We start from the raw sequence: 25,118 nt of genomic DNA, 5'->3' as shown, positions 1-25,118 counted from the left end.
CAAAAATGTATCTAAATAATACAAAATATTTTCTTTCACTTATGTATCCAATGACTTTCCATTTTGTTTTAAAAAATTTTTCTTTTCATCCTGACATATGAGGAAAATAGTATATAACAGCTCAGAAATTATTTTAAAATGTATGAAAATTTAAATAACACGAACATGATAAACTCATCAAATTTTAACAATACATAATTTTTGTACTGACAAAATTTCCATGATAAGAGAATATCTGTTCAAAAACAACTGGCCAGTTAGCTGATAATTTATAACTACTTATAATTATGATAATTTATATCTATGCAATGTTTATTTTGTGATTCAAGTGTATTAGTCACAGTTCTCCAAAGAAACAGAAGCAAAGGATATATATAAAAAGACTTACTATAAGGTATTGGCTCATACAATGGAGGATGAGAAGTCCCATGACCAAGGTGGAGACCCAGGAAGGCCAATGGTGTAGTTAAAAGGCCTGAGAGCTGGAGATCCAGTGGTGTAGATTTCAGTCCAAGTCTGAAGGCATAAGAACAAGGAATGCCGAGGGCAGGAGAAGATCAATGTCCCAGCTCATCAGGCAGGTAGAGAATGAGAGAAAGAGAGAGCCCTCCCATCCTCCACCTTTCTGTCCTGTTCAGGGCCTCAAATCCATCCACATTCCTTTTACCCAGTCCACTGGTCCAATTGCTAATCTCCTCTGGAAACACCCACACAGACACACCCAGAAATAATGTTTAACCGTATATCTGACATCTCATGATCCAGTCAAATTGACACATAAAATTAAATATAAGAATAAGTGATATTTAGTTATTACATAATGGTTCATGTAATGATGAAGACACTTGTACATTCATATTGTGAACCCAGCAGTATAGTCTTTGTCCTATAAACATATGGCAGATGATGCAAAGGAAAATATTATATAACAACTTAACCAACCCACTTACAATACAGAACTTTTTCCTCTTAATTTCAAACAATAAAAAAATAAGATCGTAATGTAGAAACATAGCTAATTTTAAATTTTGTTGCACCAATAAGCTCAGTTATCAAATTAATTCCTCTTCTACAGGTCAAAGGAGAATGGTATGTTAATATATGAATTCTGTGAGAATAAAATGCTGTATTTCCATCTTTGGGAAGGTTCTTGTAAAATAATGAACACTGATTGCCATAGATGTTACTATCACCATTGTTACCAGAAGTCCCTGTTCAAACCAGCACAACTGGAGTTTACACTTCTCTTTACCTTGGTATATTGAACGTCTGCTTCAAGAGCTACTTTTCTGCCCAGGTTATTACCCCAGATATTTCCAAACTGCCTAAATGACTGCCCAGAAGTTCCTGAAATAACAAAATATCATATACCACACGTGCCACAGTGTAGGTCTCTGCTACTGCTAAAAGGTTTCCCCTTTTAGGATACACAGAATACCCTTCACTGAGGGAAACTATTACAGTTCTTGCCCATAGTGCTTTCTTTCCTGACATCATCTCTGACAGCAACTAGGTTTAGGAAAACAATCCAATTTGTCCTCACTTTAACAAAGGTGCACTTTCTGTAGCTTTATGATGAATGTCTGTTTCTTAAGGTAAGGAGAAAACCACTAGATCTATCATAAAGATTTTTTTTCTTTCATTCCTAAAAGTCTTTGGAGGCATGAGATCCACACAACAAACTGTATTAATTCCAATATGGCCATTGGCTGTTCAATTTAGATCCTAATACCACACGTTTTCTCCCCACAAAGTTCCCAGATTATCAGTCTATGAAACCCTAATGTGTCTTTGGAGTTATATTTTTTAAAACACAGGTCTAATTCAATCTTTGCATTTTACTCTGTAGAAATAGGTCTCAATGGAATTCAGTAACTTATCCAATTTACAAAGGCATGTTTAGGAGCTTAACTGGACTATCCTAGATATTCAGTGCAGCCTTGCATTTCTTGTTACGGTAAATTTATGAGCTCATAACTCATAGTTACAGATATTTGTAAAGGTTCCCATTTTGTTTGAACTAGACTATGTACCTGAATGATGAGTTAATTTCCAACTCACCAATTCTCCCCAGAGTTTCAAAACAGGTTCTCTAGAATTTTAGAGCTTCACTTCAATATCATTCATAATAGTCTGTCACATTTTTTAAGGCAATGCCAGTCTTCACACATTACTATTGGGTAATCCAAGCCCCCTTCCTAGAGATCAGTTTGACTATGTAAGATCTTCTGGAGAAAAAAAAAACAGAAGAAGAACACTAAAAAGCATTCTTATTAAAATAATGCTAACAACATAAAAACAGTTATGTCACAAATAAAAGAAAAAAAAGTATTTTACGCAAGATAATGAATTAAGATAATTCTAACACGTGGCATAAATTCTATTGCCCTGTTCTTAATAGTTCCTATTCTGCTTTCACACTATGTTTTGCATAAGAAGCATCAGATTTCATTTTTTAAAATCCTTCCTTGTAATAAAAATGTATTAAAAAGCCCCAACACTTTCAGGCTTGTTAGCACATTTTCAAAGTAACATTAGATGTACAGCCCCAAGTGGGAATATTAAAACAACACACATATCAAGCTATGGGACTTGAGAGGAAAATAAGTTTGTGATATGTTTTGTTGGGCCTGATTTACAGTTAGAACATAACTTTCAGTCATGCATTATTAACTGGAGATAGGACAGGAAAAAGGTTTTACTGTCCCAAGATTAATTAATGGCTGTTCTTCAGTAAGCATTTGCCTCAGAGGCAGAGTTAGCTGGAACAATTTCCTCTTATACTCTGGGGAACTTGTAACACTGTACCTGAAAACTCAACTTCATAGAATCCTAATACCCTGAAGAAAAAAAAAAATAACTATGACAAAACTGAAACTGCCTACCTGAACACAGACAAGTATTTAACTCAGAGGAGCAGTCTGCATGCTTGCCTTGCTCTGACGGGAAAATTCATGTTCCTTTCACATCTGTAAGTGCAGGTGGATACTTCCTCATTATATCCAGAAATAACTAGTTGCATGGGACAAACTTGACTACAACTTCCTCTTCTTCAAAGGCATCTGCCTGGCACCCTGAGTAATCAAAATCCACCCCATATTGTAAACAGTAGTGACATTTTAACCTAATATTGTTGAGGGTTCAGCATTTTCAAAAAAATAGAAGTAAGCGTCACCTGGATTTTGCATTTCATCACATTCTTTTTTCCTTTTCTTTCATCTTCTTTTTGTTGGGAAAGACAGCACTTAGGGTATAAGGATTAAATTTTCGTATTCAAAGACATATGTCACCACTGTTTCACTCCCATAAAATATTTGCCTGACTAATATTTTATAATATTTTTTCCTACAAGCACACTGTGTTTCTTTAACTTTCAGTCATTGCCAATCTTTTGTAGTTACCACAACAACAGGTGTTAAGTGGTGTATACATGTGTATAGGATGAGCCTTTATTGATCTTTGTTATCTTCATCTTTCTTTTTCAGTAGTTTGGGTGTGGATTTCTCTGAATTTATTCTGTTTGGCATAGAATTTTTTAAGTCTATCATCAAATTTTATCTTCCATCAATTGCCCCTCAGGGGTTATCTGGGAATTAGGTATTAGTCTATGTTGTACATCAGTTCTTCAAATTTTTGTTGTATCACAGTATTTTATTTGGCCAACAATATTTGGTTTTGATTGTAGTATAGCTTTTTAAGTATAAATAAATTATAGAAGTGAGACTAGTGTGTACCTTAGGAAGAGGAGGGGACTGATGTTTCCTGGGAAGATGCATGAGGGAAACTCCTGGGGTGAAAGAAATGAACAGAGGCTAACACATGAATATATATGAAAAATTAGTCGAGTTGTATAATTAAGATACAACTAAGTGCTGTACACACTTTACATAAATTATACCTTGATAAAATTTTAAGGCATTTTTTCATTTATTATCCTCACAAAAATGGCATTTATTATATTCTTAAAATTCTACACAGCACTGGCTTTAGGAACTAAAATAATATAATACAACAGCAATATTTATTTAATTCATTGATTATTCCTTCAGTAACACCTTTTGGGACATCTACTTTGTGGAAAGTGTAGACATAAGACATAGTATTTCCTTGAGCTCACAGTTTAAAGACATGTAAGTTCAGGTACAATTGTTATCAGGGTAGAATTCCTATGTTTGGGGAAAATACAGTGGATTTTTAAAAAACACATAAGTGGGGTCAACAACCAAGTCTGAGGGGTGAAATATAAGGGAAAGCTTCCCTAAGTACAAGATGGCTGAGCTTGATGTGCACTTACGGAGATAAAAATCAAAGTAGAGAAACTTTTTTTAAAGTGGCCAAAAAATGGCATTGAAGTATGCTGGCAGAAGAATACAAAATTATTACACCACTTTTCTCTTTAAACGCATAAACTAGATAAATTAAGTGCAAGAAGACTTTAAGAAATGAATGGCTTATTGGAAATATATTCTCATTACCTACAAAAGGTTCAACAAGAAAGTAAGTTAATTAAAACTTTGAAAGATGAGAGGAAAACTGCTTCAGTTTTACCTGGGAACAAAGGTCTTTGGAGAAGATTTTATAAGAGAAGATCTGTTAGGCAATAGGGCCGCATGATCTTAAGTTTTATTTGGTAGAATGATGAACATTAGTGACCAGCTTGGGCTGAGCTCTTGTAACACATGTTAACTTCAAAGGAAGACTCTGGTCCAAGGCAGTAACACTTACTAATGTCAATAGTTTTCAGCCAGTAACTCCACTTTTTGTCATTCTTTTCCTAGCAACAGACTCTGACCTCAAATTATCCATTTGCCTATTTTTCATATGCCCCAGACCAGCAACATTTCAACCACATTTCTATTCCCTCTGGCCTTGCTCCTACTTGTTGCCCTATCTTGCTTCACTACTCCTTTTCTGAATGGCTCAGTATTCTCCTTTACATTGAAAGCCTTAAGAGCTTAGCAAAATAAAAATTTATCTTTCATGCCCACAAAATCCAACATAGATGTTCTGTTCAGTCAGGGTGACTTCCACATTATCATTTAACATCCAGTCTCTTTCCAGCTTTCCCTAGGGTCTGAAGTGTTCTGTTAAGATCCTTTCCAGCTGGCTGATGGGGGAAGAGGAAGTATAAAGAAAATATAGGAAGTTTTGATGAGCTAAGACGGGCAGTATTTCAAATCACTTCAGCTCACATTCAAGTGGCTAAAACCCAGCCACATGGCCACGTCTAAGTGTAAGGGAGGCTGAGAGATGTCGTCTAGCTGTCTGCTCAGGAGGAAGAGAAAATTATTTCGGAAAGCCCATAGCAGTTTCCACCACATCGTTTCATTACTGTTCTGCAGCTAATTTCCACTTTTATCTGGGCTTCCCAATATAATAAGCTTCACAGACAGATATCTGCAGTCCCTACTGGCCCTGAGTTGACATGCCTGAATTTTGGTAGTAAAAGACAGTGATAATTCATAAACCAATATGTATGTATTAAATGTCTACTCTGTGTCTAAATACTGGGGAAAAGTAGTAATTGAAGTGAATAAAAATGCTAACCCTCATGAGCTTACATTATCTCAGCATCTTCTCACAGGCTTGTGAGAAGAAAGAATAGCCACCTGTCTCTGTTAGAGAGTAAGAAGAGCATCCAGAAGATCCTTGTGATTAGAAACATCTCCTGTATTCAGGTCACATATTATTAATAGAGATTCAGACATGAGTTAATCCTCTAACCCTCCTAAACATATTAATAGTATATTAAATATATGTAATTTTTGGAAAGAATGATATATTGAGACATAAGAGCGTCTGTGTGAATCTACCTGTCAGATCCCTTTCTTTGAGATGGGAAGGTGATAGTACATAGAGGATGAAAGAGTCCTTGAGGACAGAAAATGTACACAGATGGAGGACAAAATAAAAAAATATTTCCCACTTCATAATTTTACTTCAGACATCAATGCACATCATGCTAAGTAATTTTGTATTTATATGTACAAAACTCTAAGGAAAAAATCTTACCAAAAGCCAACGTTCCACTCTAGAATATTAGATGATGAGTTCATTTTCCAGCCATTACACTGCAAGATTTTCCTTGGCTTACCATAGGGTTATGTTCCAATAAACCCACTATAAGACAACAATGCACTTAATACACCTAACCTACCGAACATCATAGCTGAGCCTAGCCTACCTTAAATGTGCTCAAAACACTCACATTACTCTACAGTTGGGCAAAATCATCTAATGCAAAGCCTATTCTATAATAAAGTGTTGAATACTTCATTTAATTGATTGAAAACAGTATGAAAGTGTAAAATGGAACGGTTATATGGGTCCAGAATGGTTGTAAGCATATCACTTGTTCACCCTTGTGATCGTGTGGCTGACTGGGAGCTGAAGCTTGCTACCGCTGCACAGCATCACGAGAGAGTATCCTACTGTGTATCACTGGCCTCCAGAAAAGATAAAAATTCAAAAATCAAAATTCTAAGTACAGTTTCCACTGAATGTGTATTGCTTTTGCACCATCATAAAGCCTTAAGTCGAACTACCACAAGTTAGGAACCATTTTATGTCAAACGAAATATTGAATCTCTAACTTCATGTGATGGAGATCAATTTTGTATGTCTCCAAAACCACCTATTGTACAACTGATCAGCCTCACATTAACCCTTCTCAAAGCTGAAAAATAAAAAATACTCTTGAACCTTAGTTCAAGGAAATGGTTTCTTGCCTCCTCCACCTGACTTGGAATTGTTAAATTCAGTAGGTAAGGAGATTATAAGTTTAAACAATGAGATTTTATATGGGAGTTTTCTAAGTTTAGTTTGCTGTTTCCAGTGTTCCTATAAAAGAGGAAACAGTATGAAGAAACCTAGTCCCTATTATCACCTATCAGTAGCTAGAGCACTAAAAAGGGCTTTTTATTTAAATTTAAATAAATAAATATTTATTTGTTAATTTATTTAAAGACCCCACATAGCTCTTCAGAGCTGTTCTCAGAAATTGAATGTTTCATATAAAAACTCTAAAATGATCTTTATGTAAAATGAGTTTGTGTTCCTAATTATTAAATCTCTTATCTTCCTATTAGGAAAATATACTAACCATTATTTCTTAAATTTGCAGAAATTTACATTCTTACAGGTTTATCATCTGCCTCCCGTATGTTATGACGAAAATGACAGTGAATACCATAAATATTGAAAATTAACCACTCATATCTGGGCTGGTTAAACAACGCCTGAACTTTTGTTAGCTCTGTATGTCCACAAATACATAGACGTTTTAGCTAGAGAGGCTTAAATCTTATCTAGTCCAAGGCCTTCATTTTACAGATGAGAAAACGGAGGCCTACAAAGGTTATGGAAATCCATACTAACATTAGAAAAACAATGCAAGTATACCATCCCTCGAAGGTGAGTCAGTGTCAGCCCTATATACCTACTAAGTTTAATGTTTTTAAATTAAAGAACTGGATTGGATTTCAACTTTTGATCTAAATCAGATGAATGAGTGTTGATTAGTTCTAGAATAGACATCAGATAAAAATAAACAAGGGTCAAAATCTGTTTTTTAACAAGTATTTTAACTTCCCACTGAGTATAGTTAATTGCTCTTATTCATGTAGCCCGGCCAGGCCATGACTTGGGGAAGCAAACACTTTATTTGCTAAGCAAAATACTTAGGGAAGCAAATATTTTTATTCTGTTTTGAAAATGGGTTTACTTCTGTTAAATTAGTTATCCCGAGAGAGGGTAAAAGCTAATTCAGGGCTTGTTTATCTATTCAGAGGGATACATTCCTATTCTGCCTGCACTGCAGAAATTTGAGGAAACTCAGGTCCAAGGCTTTAATGCTGAAACTTTAAATCTGTTCATTGACTCTTTACAGGATTAACTTTCTAAGTATGCTTAAGTTCTGAGGCATTTGTTTGCCATGGAAGTCAGAGTCCTTAAGCCTAATCAGGAGCTGTTGCTGCAGTTTATTTATAGTTCAGAAGGTCAAACTGATTCGCTTAATTGGAAAACACTGCTTCCTAGTCTATGTACCTATTGATGTACTGTACACTTGACGCGATTAGTTACCAGGGTGAGATTCTAATATGACCTTTGTTAATAATGTACATTCTCCATAATGGGCTGTTTGCAGTTTCTAAGAGCCGTTTACATGATGTGCTTGGTAATCAGTTATACAGTACAATTCCTATGGTGGAGAGAAAGATCCACTTTAATTGGAATAGTGCAGAAGGCTCAAATATGAGAAAATTTTGGTAGTCTGTGGCTGATTTCTTGCAGACTTCCACATATGCTTTTAAAATGGAAAAAGCATGCTTGTACAACTCGCCTGACATCATGCACTTTCCATTTGGAAAGTTGCAGTAAAAGATATGAACACATCATGAGGGGAAGAGTATAAGGTGACAGAATGGGAAAATTATTTGCCCAGTTAGACAAATATTGCTCATAGCATGACCATACCTCATTCACGCTGCAGCAAAGGACACACATGGACACACACACACACATGAGCTTGCTCTTAGAATTTCTATTTAAAAGAGTACTACCATCAAACCATTCGGCCAGATTCATTTTAAAGAATACCATTTGTGGATTTTCATGTTGCTTATGGGGCACGGAAGACTAGAATGTCCATTTTAAAAAGAAACAACAAAGTACACTCTTTACGGTGAGTAGCACAATGTTATGGAAAATTCAAAAAGTTCCTTGGACTTTGAGTCAGGCATCCCGAAATCATTGTTGGCTTTACCACTTATTTTCTGTGTGATTTTGGTCAAGGTAATTAACCTCTTTGAGGCTCTGCTCATTCATCTATGAAATGAGAATAATAATAGATATATCATAGGTGTGAGTATTAAATAAAGTGGCACACAGCCTGCTTTACTACAACGTAAGAGTTCCTAAGAGAACACAAAACAAAATCAAAATATTAACATAACCGTTTAGTTGTATTCATTTTCTAATAAAACTAGTGAGAGAAAAAAGGAATTAAGAGCCAGGGAAATTCAGACCAGAAAAAAAAAGTTATTTTTCCTGCAATATTTAAATTTAAAAATGCTTTCATAACTACAAAAACTAAAAACTAAAAACTAAATATCAGATTCAGAAACTAAACATCCCTAAGACACCCAATCTTTAAAATTTTCTTTCATTTACTCATTGTCTTTTCTCACTACCACAGTGCTTCTTACATGGTCTTATACCCAGTCATATTTCCAACAAAACATAAAGCCGTTAAAATAAAATATCCTTGCTGCTAAACAATAGCATATTTTTTTCAGAATCTAGTTACTATCAAGAGTGGCCTGCATAATGTAGATGTTCCCATACCTGTATGCCTACAACAATCATTTAGCAAGATTCTTAAGACTCTAGATTTTAGACCTTATTCCAGACTTGCTGATGCAGTAAGTCTCTTACAAGGCCAAAGATCTATATTTCAATACGCATATCTTTGTTCTATCCAAAATAATAGCCTCCAGCAAAAATAATACATAAGAAGCAAATCTGAATCACGTTGCTATTGCCTATAAATTAAGCTCAAAATTATTTTATTAAGCTTTATCCTGAGAATTAATGATGGCATAAGAACTGGATAAGATTTTAGAATAGTTACTTTTAAAACAAAATTGTAAAAGGAATTATCAGTTACTTGTGGTTAATAATGCACAATTCATCTTAATAGTGGTGTGGCAAAATTATGCAATGAAATAGGTGGAGGCCTCATAAGCCCTCTGTGCCATTACCTGCAGACAAAGAACGTGTTTCAACTTCTAGGCTCTTTATTTTCAAGGTTTTCACACTAATCTCACAAAACCTTTTTTTAGATGTTGTATCCGTCACTTGAATTGAGAGACTAACAGATGCTTCATGCCTCATGTTTCCACACCCTCCTTGCTAAGTGTGTATTGCTTCTATCTCTATTTTTTTTTTATCATGTGTAATGTTAAAACATTTCTTTAAGTGGAAAACTAAATTCTAAGCCTCCTCTGGTTAAAAAAAAAGTTTGTTTTTTTCACAGGATATGTTTTCTGAGCAAGATGCCTCTACATTTTTCTTAAATTGAACATTCACATGTTTTCAGAATGGAACAAATAAATTTCAAGATTTGAAAGCAGAGCCATACCGACATTTAGTTGGCCAAGTACCAGAAGGCCTCTTCAGAGTGACAGCGTCACTGACTTCACATACACTAGAGCTGGTGCTATGGCCCTGGTAGCAAAGTAAGAGAATCTATATGTACTGGAGACCCTATAGAGATAGAAAGTTTTTCATAATCAACCTTCCACAGTATCCCTGTAACTTCCTTGCTAAAGATCTCTACAGTAAATGAAACATATTAGAATGAACCACTCAAGTTACTAAAGTGGATATAATGATATGGTAGTATTGCAGAAAGAAAGCAATCTTTAAAATTAGAGTACCTGATCCAAGTCACATCCATGTTACTTATAAAGTAGTGACCATAGGTAGTCACATGCTTTCTCTGGATTTTGTATTCTCAGCTTTAAACTGAAAATCATAGCAGAGTTAACCACATTGGGTGGGAGCAATATGCAAGACAAAATATGTGAGAAAGAATTAATAAACAGCCCTGAAGATGAAGATTCCTCCATCTTTCACATTTGATCTTTATATGAATATAGTAGTTCTCAATTTAACAAAAAAAAAAAATAGTAGGAACTACTTTTTTTCACGTATTTATGTAGAAAAATAATCTGAATCATTAAATTAAAACATAAAAATAAAAATCCAGAGAGACACTAATAATTTTAGCACAGGTGCTGCAAACAACTGAAGAAAGTGGAGACACAGGATCAAGCCTATCTGCTTTTCCAGTTCTTAATCTGTTTCCCAAAATTGATTTCTTTAAATTTAACTGGAAAGTAATAAAAATAAAAACATGGCTTTCACCACATCTGTCTTATTTTTCAGTTCTTTCTAATGCTCTTTGTATTGATTCCCATCTCTCAGATTCATTGTGGCTCTGGTAATGGTGACTAATTTAAGTGCTTGAGATTGGAAAAGGTGACATTAGGTAAAAGAGGGTAACAGACCTACTGTGCTTGGTGTCCCCAGCACCCTCTCCACTGACTTTTTGCACAAGAAAGGAGGAAAAGAAGTTTTTCCCATAACTGGTCATTTTTATGTTGTTTTAACATATTGAGCAGGATCTGGTCATTATTATATAATCCAGGGCAAAAATATAGCAACATGGTGAGACAGGAGGGAAGAAGGCAGAGCACAATCATTAAAAGAATGATGCAGCAATTGAGGATAGGACATAAGCTGGTTAGAACCAACTCAGCCCAAGATGGCAGAAGATTCAACTTCCAGTAGAATTTGAGCCTCATTATAGGCTCATTGTAATACATTAGCATGCTAAATGACACACCCACAGGTGCTATGACAGCTCCTAGGTGGACTATAAAAGTCTAAAAATTGAGTGGGTGCCCAATTCCTGGAAATCCTTGCCCCTTCACCAAAACAGGTGGAACAATCCTCCCACTTGCTCACATATGAAATTACCCAGCTTATAAAAACTAACAAGCCCATACCCTGGGTGGCCTCTCTTGCTTTCTGAGATGGCCCACAACCTGTCTATCAAATATGTATCTCCCTGAATAAATCTACTTTCACTTTACTATGGCTTGCTCTTGAATTCTTTCCTGTGCGAGACATGTACCTATTCTCTGGCAACAATAGAACTGATGGCAAAGTAAGAGATTCAACCTAGAACCTCAAAATTAGATGTGAGTGGCATGGCTTACCACAGCTGCTTTTACAACTACACAAGATTTTGCTAAAGTTCTCAGTGATGTGGATGTGGGATGATGTGGGTACCTAGGTTCAGAAAGCCTTCATTCAGAAATTCTTAGCATAGTAGATCCCACCTGGGTGAAGGTGGCACTCATTGCTATCACTTGAGCATCTTTTTCTTAATGGAACTGAGAAAAACTGCAGCACTAACTGAACAACTCCAGCCAGATACATCCCTTTATCCTTTGCTGAAACCTGTATCCTCTGAGCTTTTTGCAATGAACTATGGTTTGTATAAGATTCTATGTTATGACTCTAATTTTTACCAATTCCCAACCCCAGTGGGACTAAATCTGGGCTATTTTCTCAATAAATGTATCACCAAAAATAAGGATTTATAAAACATATTTGATTGTTATTTAATGATAAATTTTAGTCAAATGCAATTTCCCCACTCTGCTGTCTTCTATCCCCATGTCTTAACCTCTTTTCTGCCAATAGAAAGAAAAATGCAATTGGAACTTATTTAACTCTTTCAATGCCACATTGCCAGAAAGACTTAATTCATGCCATACAATCTATTGTTTGTTTTCTCTTCGCAACCTCAAGTTACCTCTAGTTCTTATTCACAAACTTCATTCACTTTTTTTTCTTTTTTTAAAGGTTTTTTTGGGGGGATGGGGAGGTAACTAGGTTTATTTATTTATTTTTAGAGGCGGTACTGGGGACTGAACCCAGGACTTCATGCATGCTAAGCATGAGCTCTACCACTTCAGCTATATCCATTCACTTTCAATGATCACTCTCATTATGTAGCTCACATTGTTTCTCTGGCCAAGTATTAACTGAGTGGCCCTTATTTTCCTTATTTTTTATTAGTTGTAGCCCTAGAGTTCTCATTTCTTTCCCATTTTCAATCTTTTCTCTAAATTGTCCCCAAGCCTCTCATTCTTCAACCATAGGTGTGTGTGTTGTCTGTGTGCATGTGTGTGACTATGTCTGTAAAAAAAGTAAGTTGATCTGCAAGAATATAAAGATAAAAAAATTAAAATTACCCTGTAACATTTACACTGATTGGTACAATATAAAATGAAAGAGAAGGAATATCTTCTATACTAATGGGATCAAACTGTTCAACTAGTTTAATCAGTAATATTACATAGCTAAGGAAAGACTGAAATATCAGCAATGGGAATAAGGAAAAAGCAAGTCCTAATACAAGCTTTGATAATCCATGTGCATCAACATTTAAACCCTTTAAAATGCATCTCCAGAGACACAAAGAACCCAGTTAGTTGCTAGTGAGACATGCTCTGCTGAGAGGCAGATATTACAGACTCTTCCCTGATCTGTAAATAGTATCACTCACAACTGTTTGCCTTCATAATTCAATTTGTACCAAACATTGTTATAATTAAATTTAGATGCCCAGTTACATTTATATGAAGAATGAACTTTTATATCAGAGGATGCACATTGTATTTTTATAAAAAAAAAAAAAAAAAGGAAAGAAATGTATCATTGTAGAGAAATAATTTGGCATCCTGGAGTATAAGTGTGTCTCTAGTAAATTAAAAAAGAATATCTAACCATCTCCATATTGACTGACAAAACCCAGCTTACATGCTTGCCAAGCCCCCAAACTTGTATCATCAAAATAACGTCGTCCTATAAAAGCTCTTTTGTCTAGCCAAATGACAACAAAAGTATCTCAGGTTTTTTCCTTTACAAACTTGAATATCAAAAAAAAAATTAAAAACATGGTTTTTTTCTAAAAACTTAGGAATATTAAGAGCAGCAAGAGAAAAGCAACTTGTTTCATACAAGAGAACCCACATAGCACTGTCAGCAGATTTTTACACATGAATTTTGCAGGCCAGGTGGAGTGGAATGATATTTTCAAAGTGCTAAAAGAAAAAAAAGAAAGAAAGAAAAAACTTCTAGCAAAGAATACTCTACACAGCAAATTCAACATCCAGAATTGAAGATAGTTTTCCAGACTAGCAAAAACTAAAGAAGTTCATGACCAGTAAACCAGCATTACAAGAAATGTTAAGGGGACTTCTTCAAGCTGAAAAGAAAAGGGCATTAATTGGTAACAAGAACATATATAAAATAATAAATCTCATTGGAGAAGTAAATGCATAATACATAATTAATTACTTATAAAGCTAGTATGATGGTTGAAAGACAAAAATTGTAAAAATAACTATGATTACAATAACCAGTTAATATATACACAATAGAATATTATTTAGCCATAAAAAGAAGAAAATTGTACTACTTGCAACAACATAGATGAACCTCAAGAGCATTATGTGAAGTGAAGTAAGTCAGACAAATACTGTATAATCTCTTATATGCGAAATCTAAAAACAAAACAAAACAAAGCCAAGGTTATTAGATACAAAAAATAGATTGGTAGTTGTAAAAGGCAGGGTATAGGGGTGGGAGAAATGAGTAAACTGGTTTTGTATGTTTTTTTTGTTTTGTTTTGTTTTTTGTTCTTATTTAAATAAATTAAATGATAATTTAAAAGTAAAATAACAAAAATTAAGAGAAAATTACTGGGAAACCTTTAGCTATCTGAATATCACATTGCCCTCCAAATCATATTCATTATATAGTTCTTGCTGGACATGAATATTTTTGTTTATTAATTGATTCAAGATAAAATCTTTCAAAGATTTGGCTACTGTACACAATAGCTAGTTTTTCTGGTTATAATTTTGTCATAGAAAGTGTTAGATTTTGTCCAATAGCTATTTTCTGCTGCTTTTTACTTGGTAATATATTTTTTTTTTGAGATTGCATAGTGATTCGCCCCAAGGGAAAATCATAATTGGTTTAAGCCAGTCATAAACATTCTGTCCTCTTTTTGCAGACACTAATTTTTACAGCTTCTTATTTGCAGAAAGAGATGACCCAACCCAATCATTTTTCTGGCCAATGAAACAGTAGGGTAAGTATTCTGCAGTGTAGAAAAGCTCTTGTTCCTTAATTAAAATAACAGATACATAAGGAGAGTTTACTCAGATCACCTCTTCTCCTGTTTCCTGTCTTTGGTAACGCTGTGAGAATGTGATGATTGGAGATGGTAAGCCATCTTCTGACCATGATAAGAAAGCCAAGATAATCACACAGGTGTCAGCCCAGTGAATTGAGAACTAACACCAACAACAGCCTATTTCTTGTCTTCATGCTTTGTAAGAAAACTATATCCCACATTTAATCCACCATTAACAGGTCAAAATTGTTCCTATACATTTATTCTGGATCAGGAAAATATAGAGAACCACTTTTATGTTATAGAAAACCTAGAGGAGCTGTGCATGTGTGTCTGTGACATCTATATTTTCTTCTCAGGCATGTATTACTCCCACCCCAATTCATATTATCATGTATGTCTAAATTCATACTGTATCCCACATTCTGACATGATTTTTGATTGATGGTTCAGTTGTTTTCCATGAAAGCAGTCTTGTTGAATATAACATGAACTTTGGCCAACATCAGCAATTCCCTTTGTCCAATGACAATTCCCAGTCTCATTTTTAAGGTAAACATTTTGGATAGATAAATTGAGATTTTATCCAATAATCTCTTCACTCATTCATATTAATGTATTCATTATACAATGTAAAGTTGACTTTTGTATATACTCATATACATATTTTGAAATAGATTTAATAAATTACAGCAGTTATTATTCCAACACTGGCACAGTTAGTCATCAGGTCTTTGACCACTGAGGTTTCACAATATCTGTTCTATCCTAAAAGGGCTGGATCTATTTGTTTCCACAGTTGGTAAATTCTGTTGCATATGAGGAACAACTACAAAATATCTCTGAAATTACTTTGCCATAAGAAATAACCAATTAAAACACAATAAAGAAAGAACAAAGAAACATCAACTTGTAAAAAAAAAGTTGGGGGGGTGGATTTAGAGGTTATTTCTACGTAACAATTTCAACAGACACTTCAGATTCAAAAGCCAGTACCTAACTTGTCTTAAATTACAAAAAAAGTTTAATGCCTTGACAACAAAATTAATCTTCAAACCAAGCATTCAACAACACAGAAGTTGTGATGTTATTGTGCATATGTTTGTTTAAACAAGATAATTATCTCTGTCATTCCAAAAGCCAATTCTTCTCCATTTTAGCATCTTCATTAAAACTACTGTCAAATCAGATAGTGCAACACAAATAGGAAATATACTGTCCACATAATCAAGATTTTTTTAAAAGACTATTTTCAAATTTTAACCTAAGGCAAACTGATATTTTTAAAGTTGGGACTTCTTGGAACCAATTGTGGAGAAGGTGCATTCTGCCATGCAGAGATGTGGGAAAGTTTTTCAAGAGGAAAGTAACAACAAAAGAATTAGAGATATAAAGTACAGGGCACATTTTGGGATTGCACAGTTAGGTTAAAGCAAGAGGGAATTAATCAGAATGATAAAAGACAAGGTATAAAGGGAAATAGATTCCAAACCACGGAAAGTCTTGAATGACATTCCAAATTCAATACTGATAGCTGATTGGGATACTATTGAATTTTTTTTATATTGTTTATCCATTTCTTATACTTGACATTAGAAACAGAGATTAGCTTACCTATCTCATCATCCCCTTGGATTCCACATGAACTTCGCACTTGTGAATCTAATTGCAACCAACGGTCAGTCTCCAAATATTGGCCCAACATACCTCAAGTGTTATAAATTGCTTCCAAACCACTAAGACATTCTCAAATGGGTTCTTCAATAGATGGCACATGAAAAGGACTTTTCCTAACCCACTTCTCTTCAATTAAAAGATTTTGCTTTTCACTGTGCATGTTTCTGACTGCACTGTTTACAGAAGTGCATTCCAAGTGCATATGGGTAATTGTTCTTATGAAGAAGTAAGGCCTTAGTCATCCCCCATCACATGAAAGGTCAAGAAACAAGATGAAATGATTACTGGTACCCTCTTCTCTACCAGAGAAAGACATCATTTATTTACCATCATACAAATATCATATCCAAACGATACCAATAAATGCACACTGATTAATGCATAAAGAGTGAGTGTATAATATTTTGTAAGTCTCCTTCATAGATGAGACCTAGTAAAAGATACTGAGGACATCTATTCATAACAATAAAAAGTTGCCATGGAATTTCAATTTTCTTTTGTAATCCATGGCATGTCATTTTTTTAAGTTACTTTGCTTATTTTTTTTAAATTTTTTGAAGAGGGGGCAGTAATTAGGTTTATTTATCAATTTTTTTTTTAACAAAGGTACTGGGAATTAAAGCCAGGACCTTGTGCATGCTAGGCATGCACTCTACCACTGAGCTATACCCTCCCCATTGTGGTACATCATTTAACTTCACCTGTAAGATTAAGAAGATTTGCCATTCTAGACCAAAGAGGATTTCCCATCCTTTAGGACTAGGACTAAGATTGAACCTAATTGGGAAATCTAGGTCTTTCACCTAGAATAATGTGTGAGAGAAGTGCATTCAAGATTTATTCTTTCCAGGGTGTATTAACGTATATTATAAATCCTCCAAAACGCATTAGCAAAGGTATCCATTAGCAATTTTTATCTTTGGATTGATATGTGCTGCTAATAACAGTTTTTCTACATTACTAACAAGTGTTTTGAAGTACCTATTCTGCACTCAAAACCATTCAAGTCCTTAGTAATCCATTAACTTAATGAAAGTAGGTGTGATGAATCATAAGGAGGCTTGTTTTATTTGTAGGGTATCTGCTAATTCATGGCTATAAAGGTGTTTCTGTAACACTTGATACAGAAAATACAATATTCCAGCCATGCCATTTCTTGGATGCTTCTCAAAGGAAATAATGCAAACTCTAAGATATACCTGAAACTATGTCTGAGGCAATGATATTTTCAATGCATGTGATTTCCAAATTTATTAAGTAAATAAAACATGTGTTTTAGATATTAAAATAAATCAGCAAGAATATACCTATTTTTCTAGACCTAACTACAATAGGCTATTGTAGCTATTAGAGCAATGATTATATATAACAATATGATTTCTACTTTTATCCTAGCCAGTGAAAGATGAGGATGTATGCCATAGGGAAAGAAAGGAAACTAACAGAGCAGAACAAGACAAAAATTGAGAACTATCTTCTGCAGCTGTAATGTAATAGGAATCTTGGAAAATAAAATTATGCGAGGTTTCATAACAATACTGACAATAAGAATTTGTTTACATGTATCAATAATGCTGAGGAAATGCCCTTTAAGATACACTTTTCAAACAAATGCAAAGAAGTTCATCTCTCAGAATGTCAGAAAAGAAATTCACAACATATATTTGGAAACAAGAGTTGGAGAAGAGTGAGAAAACAAAAATAATGGGAATTCTTAGGGTTTTAAGATGGTGTCAATATGGGGAGAAAAAATGCACATGTATTATGTGTGTATGTCCCAAAATGTTTTTTTCAAAGTTAGTTAAAATTGTTTTTGAAAACAGTAAGCCAAAGTAAAGAGAGTATTTAATGAGAAACCTTGACATTTTTCATAATCAAGAAGATTAAGAAAGAAAGATTATTTTCATAAGCACAGTTGAAAATACAAACTACTGAACTACTCATTATCCTTTGTTAAGAAAATAAAGGAGTTATCTGGAGACCATTTACATACCAGTTACCATAAAGACACAACGAATAAACTGCATACATCTTGTGGGGTTCGGGTCCCCTTTATACTAATACAAATTCTATCTCATCATAATGAAACAGAATTGGGGGCTATTCGCTGTAAGAAAAAAAAAAACCTGTAATATTCTACTCTTTTTATTTCTGCTTTATTTTTAAATTTCCTATAGGTTTTTTTTCTTTTTGCTACAATTTTTCTTACAAGTTTTTATGGGAAAATTTGTTTACTTACTACCTTTCTGATAGAAAACTGAATTTGTTAGAAACATTCTTAATAGGAAATGAAATTTACATACTTGAATTTGCTATCCCACCAACAATATGGTAATTAACTTACTATCTGTTCTCTACCTAAATTTAGTCTGTAATTCCACTGTTTGGTAATCAAAAAGCCTTAAGACTTTTTGACTTAGTTTTCCCATTATAGTCCTGTTTATGAAAAGGAACTGTTATTTTAACAGATTCTTTTCTGATGAAAACATGAAGCTTGTTTCTTCTACAAAGCGGTTAGAAAACCAAATTTAGATTTGGGATCAGGGATATGAGAGCTATATAACAAAACAGTGGTAGTTGCATAAATGCCTGACATCTAAAGAAAGAATACTGAAAATAAGCAATAAGGAAGAAAGGCAGGAGTGAAACCAAGTTAAGATTAATCAGCCATTTAAAATGCTGTAGATGAAAAGCTGGCTGGGGGCAAAAGATTGAAACAGAGAACATCCAATCTGGTAAGAAGAATGTTTATATCTTCACTCCTACTTCAGGTGTCAAGGAAGTTAAACCTTTCCCTTTTATAAGATGATTGTTTCATACATTACTTTCTCTCCAGAAATTCCCCACATCCCATGAGTTTAGTACATTTGACTGCCTTATACTAAGAGAAATCATTAGACAAGAATGTCACTGTCTTCCAACCGTAAAGCTACACAATAATTTTCATCTACCTTCATATTTTTCTTTCCTCCTCTTACAACTGACAAGGTGAATCTTTTTTTGAGGAAGTCCAATTCTTGTACAAGTGTTTTAGAATCTGTCCCTCATTCGCTTTTAAAGGAATGCTGATCATTTATTCAGTCAAAATATCTTTACTGAGCACTGATTCTTTGCTATATACCATGCTAGGAAATACTACAGTGGCCACAGAGAGACATAATCTCTCCACTCAGAGAGCTTCCAGAATGCTGGGAGACCAAGACATTAATCAATCACACTAGTAAACATTAACTCATAAGTGTGTTAACTGCCATAGAATAATCAAATAATGCAATGAGAGCTCTTTAAAGAAATCAGGGGAGAAGTCCCTAATGAAGTAGACTTCAGCTGACGTATGGAGTATCTGTATATTAATTCGACCAAGAGAAAAGAGAAATAAGTTATAGAAAGGAAAAAAAAAGAAAAAAAAATATTCTAAGGCTAAAAAATGGCCAATCTTACTAAAGCAAGGAAAATAAGAGGAAAATCAGAGAAACTGAGCTAAGAGGTAGGAAGCAATTAGAGGATGCAAAACTTTATGGGCATGTTTAGGAAATCTGTATATATCCTAAGGTTAATGAGAACTTATCAGAGGGTTTTACACAGGGAGGTGGCAAAATCACTCCATCAGAAATGTCAGACCATATTCCAGAAGGAATTATGGAAAGATCACTTAAAAATAACTTCTGTAGTATTCTAGGCAAAACTATGTTAGAGTTTGATAAAGGTTTGGGGGAAAGATTAAGAATTTTGTTCTTTCATCTCATCATTCTTAGTTTATTAAGTTCTAACTTGACCCCATCTGTTGCCTCCATTTATTTGCTGCCAGTTCACAGTCAAACTACTCAAATAAATTGATTATATATGCAGTATCCTCACACCCACCTCTTATTAAATATGGAAACTGCAGAATTTCAGACTCACCACTAGTTAGAATCACTAGCTACCTCCATACTGCAAAATTCATTGAATCATTTTCTGTTATCTTATTTCACATTTAAACTGCATTTGACCAAGTTGACCAATAATTTATTCAACAAATGCATTTTTCATTCAACAAATATATATTGAGTTTCTACTGTGTAGCATTCACTGTACATTTTATTAGGTACACAAAAAAGACATGGGTCCAGAGGTTGAAACAAATAGTAATCAAAGAGTCATACAAATACATGAAAAATTTCAACTGAAATTAACTTTATGAAAATTACTCGGAACTTATTTGCTTAAGAGAATCAATATGTTCATCTCTTGACTATCATTATATCACATTCTCCTACATCCTGGCTGTTCTTGACTATATATCTATCCATTTATGTATCTGTCTGATGCATCCCAACAATCATGTTCCCTAGATTGACCTGAAACAGATATATTTTTCCTTTGGACAGATACAACACCTGAAAGACAGCTGCCCCCCACTTTAAAATGCTGATAGGAATCCCTCCATCTCTGTCTTGCTCCCTTTCCCTGCCAGGTACAACACATGCTGGCCATACATCTTGAAATGTACTTGTTATTTTCCTCACCCCTACCTAGATATGCTGCTATCCTCATGTAGCTATAAAAGGAAAAGAACTAAGGGAAAGGCTGGAGAGTACTTAGGACAGACTGGTTTGATCAATTAAACTCTTTCTCTGATTGTATAACTCCAATACTGTTGAAAATCTTTCTTTTTTGAATATTCATGAGTATTTTGTATTACCAGAGATAGTACAAAACATTACAAAATTGATTCACAGGCATCGAGATTTTAGCCAGTATCAACTCTTACTAATAGTTTCAAGAATACAAGCAGTAAGTGTTCTGGGGCCCCCACCACAGCTACCCAGGTCCTCTGTGCCAGCATACCACACACCCCAGCATGGTGTGGCCCAGTTTAACAGACAAGGTTTCTGAATAACTACGTAGTTGCCTCACTTACATAGAAGGCAATGTTTGGGTTGTAAAACAGCTTCATTTTATAATAAAACAATTTCACACTTTAAGTGACATTTCCAAGGAGCCAAACTCCATTAATCCATAGATTCCATGTATGTTTTACTCTGAACAATCCCAGACAACGAGGTACATCTCATTAAAAACATTCCATAGATAGGTGACATGTGGTAAAAAAGATGATTTAGTTTGCTTGGCAGCCTGTCATTAGTTTGTACATAAGGAGATCAGGCCTAGTCACTCCGTCCCTCCCCCTTTCCACCTCAGATGTGTCCTGCTCACCCCCTATGCCCATTTGCCTCAAAGTCAGTAAATAGATTACAGACATGTTGTTTAACCATTCATGTCTCAGCATGAAGAGACATGGGGATAGGCACATTCTCTTATATATTACCAATAAACTGACTTTTTAAAATCATATTTCTGATTATTTTCGTACTTGTTTTTCCGTCATCTAAAGATAAAATAAGAACTCCAGGAAGTAACATCCACAGCCCTCTACAATCCGTTGCCAACCACCCTACATAGCGTCAACTTCTGTATCTCTCAAGCACTTTATGATTTTGTCATCCTGAACTTCCTACTCCAAACCCAGCAAGTTCTTTCATGTATTTCCTCTTGCTTTCTCCCTTATACTGACACACATCAGACCCTCAGTAAAGACTGACCAACTTGAGCTTGGCTGCTTATCTACAACAAGGCAAGAATTATATTCACATTTAGTAAACTGGAAAAATAAAATTATATCCTAAAGAGTTACAAGGAACAAGGACACCCTCTTAATAAGGCTGAAATATTATCAAATTTACCTTATTAGTAACTGGAAGAAAAGTGAATTAAGCCGATCACTTTAATTGAAAATGAAATCAGACCAAACCTAATTAAACTGTGGTACAACACAGACCCTACACACAATGAAAACATTTGTCCTACTGTTGCAGACCTTGTAAACACTGCCAGCATCCTGGTAATGCCTCATTTCCCTCAGACTCTTCTAAATACCACAAAATTTATCGATGCATATAGTGAGGTCAGGTAATGAATTTTCAAGGTCATTTTGCAAATAGGAGTAAACAGTTTCTTTTGACTCCTCCTAGATGTCTCTGCATAATGGGTTGCTTCTGCTGAATTCATTAACTTTCTCACTATGCTGTAAACTAATTTTTCTTCCTACCCTCATTATAATCTACATTTATATAGCTCATATTAAATGCTCAAAACACTCCAATAACTTTGCCTTACTAACCCATAAAACAACTTTCTGAAGAAAATAGAGAGAGCTGTCACATTTCCCTTTTTACCCTTGAGGATGAAGAGCTGTGAATAAATTTGCTTCTATAAAATGAATCCAGGACCCAAGTTCCTGAAATAGAGTTTGCTACTCTTCTATCGGAGTCTAAAATTTTACATAAACATTTACAAAATATTTTCCTTTGGGTTGTTGTTATCGTGGGAGCTGCTACTTTAAAAAAAAAAAAAACACACAATCACATTGTGTGTTCAGCATGCAAGCCCATCAGAATGCCACTGGGAAGGGAAGGATTGCCTTTTGATATCCAATCTTTCCAGGAAAGTTATTCCCAGACACACCTTTTTAGCAGACCCTCTATCTCTCACTATATCTATTTCATTCTTCTTTCTCGAGTTTCCCTTCTTCCTGTTAGTTTTCTATAAATCAGATTCCTGTTTAAAAAAAACACAAACAAAATCGTGAGACAGATTTGGGATCATTCTCGTAGGAAGTCAAATAGCCAGACATCCTGTATTATGTAACATAATGTACCCTAATAACAAAAAATACTAAAAATTTAAATTGGCATTGTTCTAGGTAGTAAGAATCTAGAGTACCTTATCTTTAGCATGTGTATCATTTTAGCATGTATAAAAAACTTACTTTACTTAAGAAACCCAACGGTGGTCCATTAAGCCTTGAATCCACACTGACACCCATGCTGCAAATCCTTACATCTTTGCCTTCAATGAAATACCTAGACATCTGAGATTTTTAGTCTGCTACAGCAGTGCAACATCTAAGAGGTTTTCCTAGAGGACTTGTTATTAATTTAAAGTAAATTAGACTGAGTTATATGATTTCAGGGCTACAAGAATATAGCCCCCTCTCTCACTCATCACTCACCCTCAACCTGCTATATCCCTGATTCTTTCCAACCAGTGCTTGGTATCTAAAAATTTACCATTAAATCTTCATCTCTTTAGGGTGAAAATAAATTTCTTTTTGGATTAGGTAATACCAGAGTGACCAAATAGTTTATCATCTAAACTGGGTAAGAGTAAAGCTCTGTGAAATGAGAATGAAAGAGGACACTATTAATAAATCTGTTAGAGCAACAGAAGAAAAGGCACGAGCCCAGGATGCATAGTCACCCTTGACACCTTAACATCTTCTCAGCAACTTATGCTAAATGTAGAAGAAATGACCAAAAGAAATGTACCACTGAATGGAAGCAAAAGAACTCTATCCAAAGGGGTATGTAAAAAGAATAAAGAGCAATTAATCTGGACTGTAAAAGGCAAATATTATAAACTTCATATAGATTCTCTGGCTAAATGATAATCCAGCAACTGGAATTAATAATTATAATAATTCTAATAATTTTCCACTTAATTTGAAATTTAGCAACTGAAGTCAAAGATCCTCTTTATCTTTTGAAATAAATTTTAAGGGAAAGGAAGTCCCAATCAATGCCTCCTCAATATTTTGGTCACATTGGTGTTCATTGTTATTATTCCCTTCTGTAGAAAAAAGAAGTTTATTTTATTTATTTTTATTTTAATTAGGCAAAACTTCCAACTATGCCAATATTGTATACATAAAATCTGAGATTTTGCAAACTGTCCTTTGCAGCATGTATTATGCTATTAAATATATTTTATAGAAAATAAATAGTTTTTAAAATAAATATTATTAGTAATAGTCTTTCTGCTAATTTGCTGATTTATCCATCCTTTGAGAACCATCCAATATTTGTTTTCTACATTTATTTTATTTATCCACAGGACTTGATGTTTGTTTCCTCCTTCTACCATTCTAACAACATCAACTGTCTCACCAGAAAAACAAATAGTGTCAAACCAGTCCATGGTACTGTGAGAAAGGAAGGCAGAAAATGACAGGCTCCCTATTGACTGACATAGATGCATTTCATTTGTTGTCAGGACAGATTCCCAAGGCTGTGGAAACCACAGAAAATAAATAGGCTTTGGTGCAATGAATTCCATGGTTTTCTGGAGGACCCTGATAAAGACACATAAACTTTAAGACATAATTTCTGTCTCATCAGTTGTGCATAAAACACCTAGGTTAGGAAGAGAGATCGAGGATGAAGATTGAGTCCCTTTCTTTAGATTCTTGACATATACATGAATACTAGGTAAATTAAACTACGTACATGGGTTATTGGAGCACAGTAATTGGGAGACATGGTTCATTTTGACTTAAAGGACTGGGGAAGATTTCTCATACAAAGACACATGATTTAACACCTTAAAACATTAAATCTTGGTCAATGACAAGTGCAGAAAGCAACAGCTTCATAGACATGTGACTTGTGCAATGACAGAAGGCAGACTTGGGAAGGGTTCCATACTGGGTTTGATGTTCCACTTAATGATCGTGAAATACATAATAATTTTTAAATAATGGAGCTTGCATTTTAATTTTGCACTAGGTCCCACAAATTATTCACCTGGTTTTGAGTGTGGGAGAGCAACTTATCCTGAG

At 34.5% G+C, this 25,118-nt stretch overlaps 1 long non-coding RNA gene across 1 annotated transcript in view; it reads right to left on the bottom strand.

The window, feature by feature from the left end:
• Positions 1-386: 386 nt before the first annotated feature.
• LOC141579382 (uncharacterized) overlaps positions 387-25,118 on the bottom strand; it is a 536,825-nt gene continuing 512,093 nt past the window's right edge. The window contains exon 4 of the long non-coding RNA XR_012510599.1: positions 387-516. This is a non-coding gene — a long non-coding RNA (uncharacterized LOC141579382). The remainder of the gene's footprint in view (positions 517-25,118) is intronic.

Source organism: Camelus bactrianus, chromosome 2 (assembly GCF_048773025.1).
Source record: "Camelus bactrianus isolate YW-2024 breed Bactrian camel chromosome 2, ASM4877302v1, whole genome shotgun sequence".
NCBI lineage: Eukaryota > Metazoa > Chordata > Mammalia > Artiodactyla > Camelidae > Camelus > Camelus bactrianus.
This window is presented reverse-complemented; position numbering and strand designations above follow the sequence as displayed.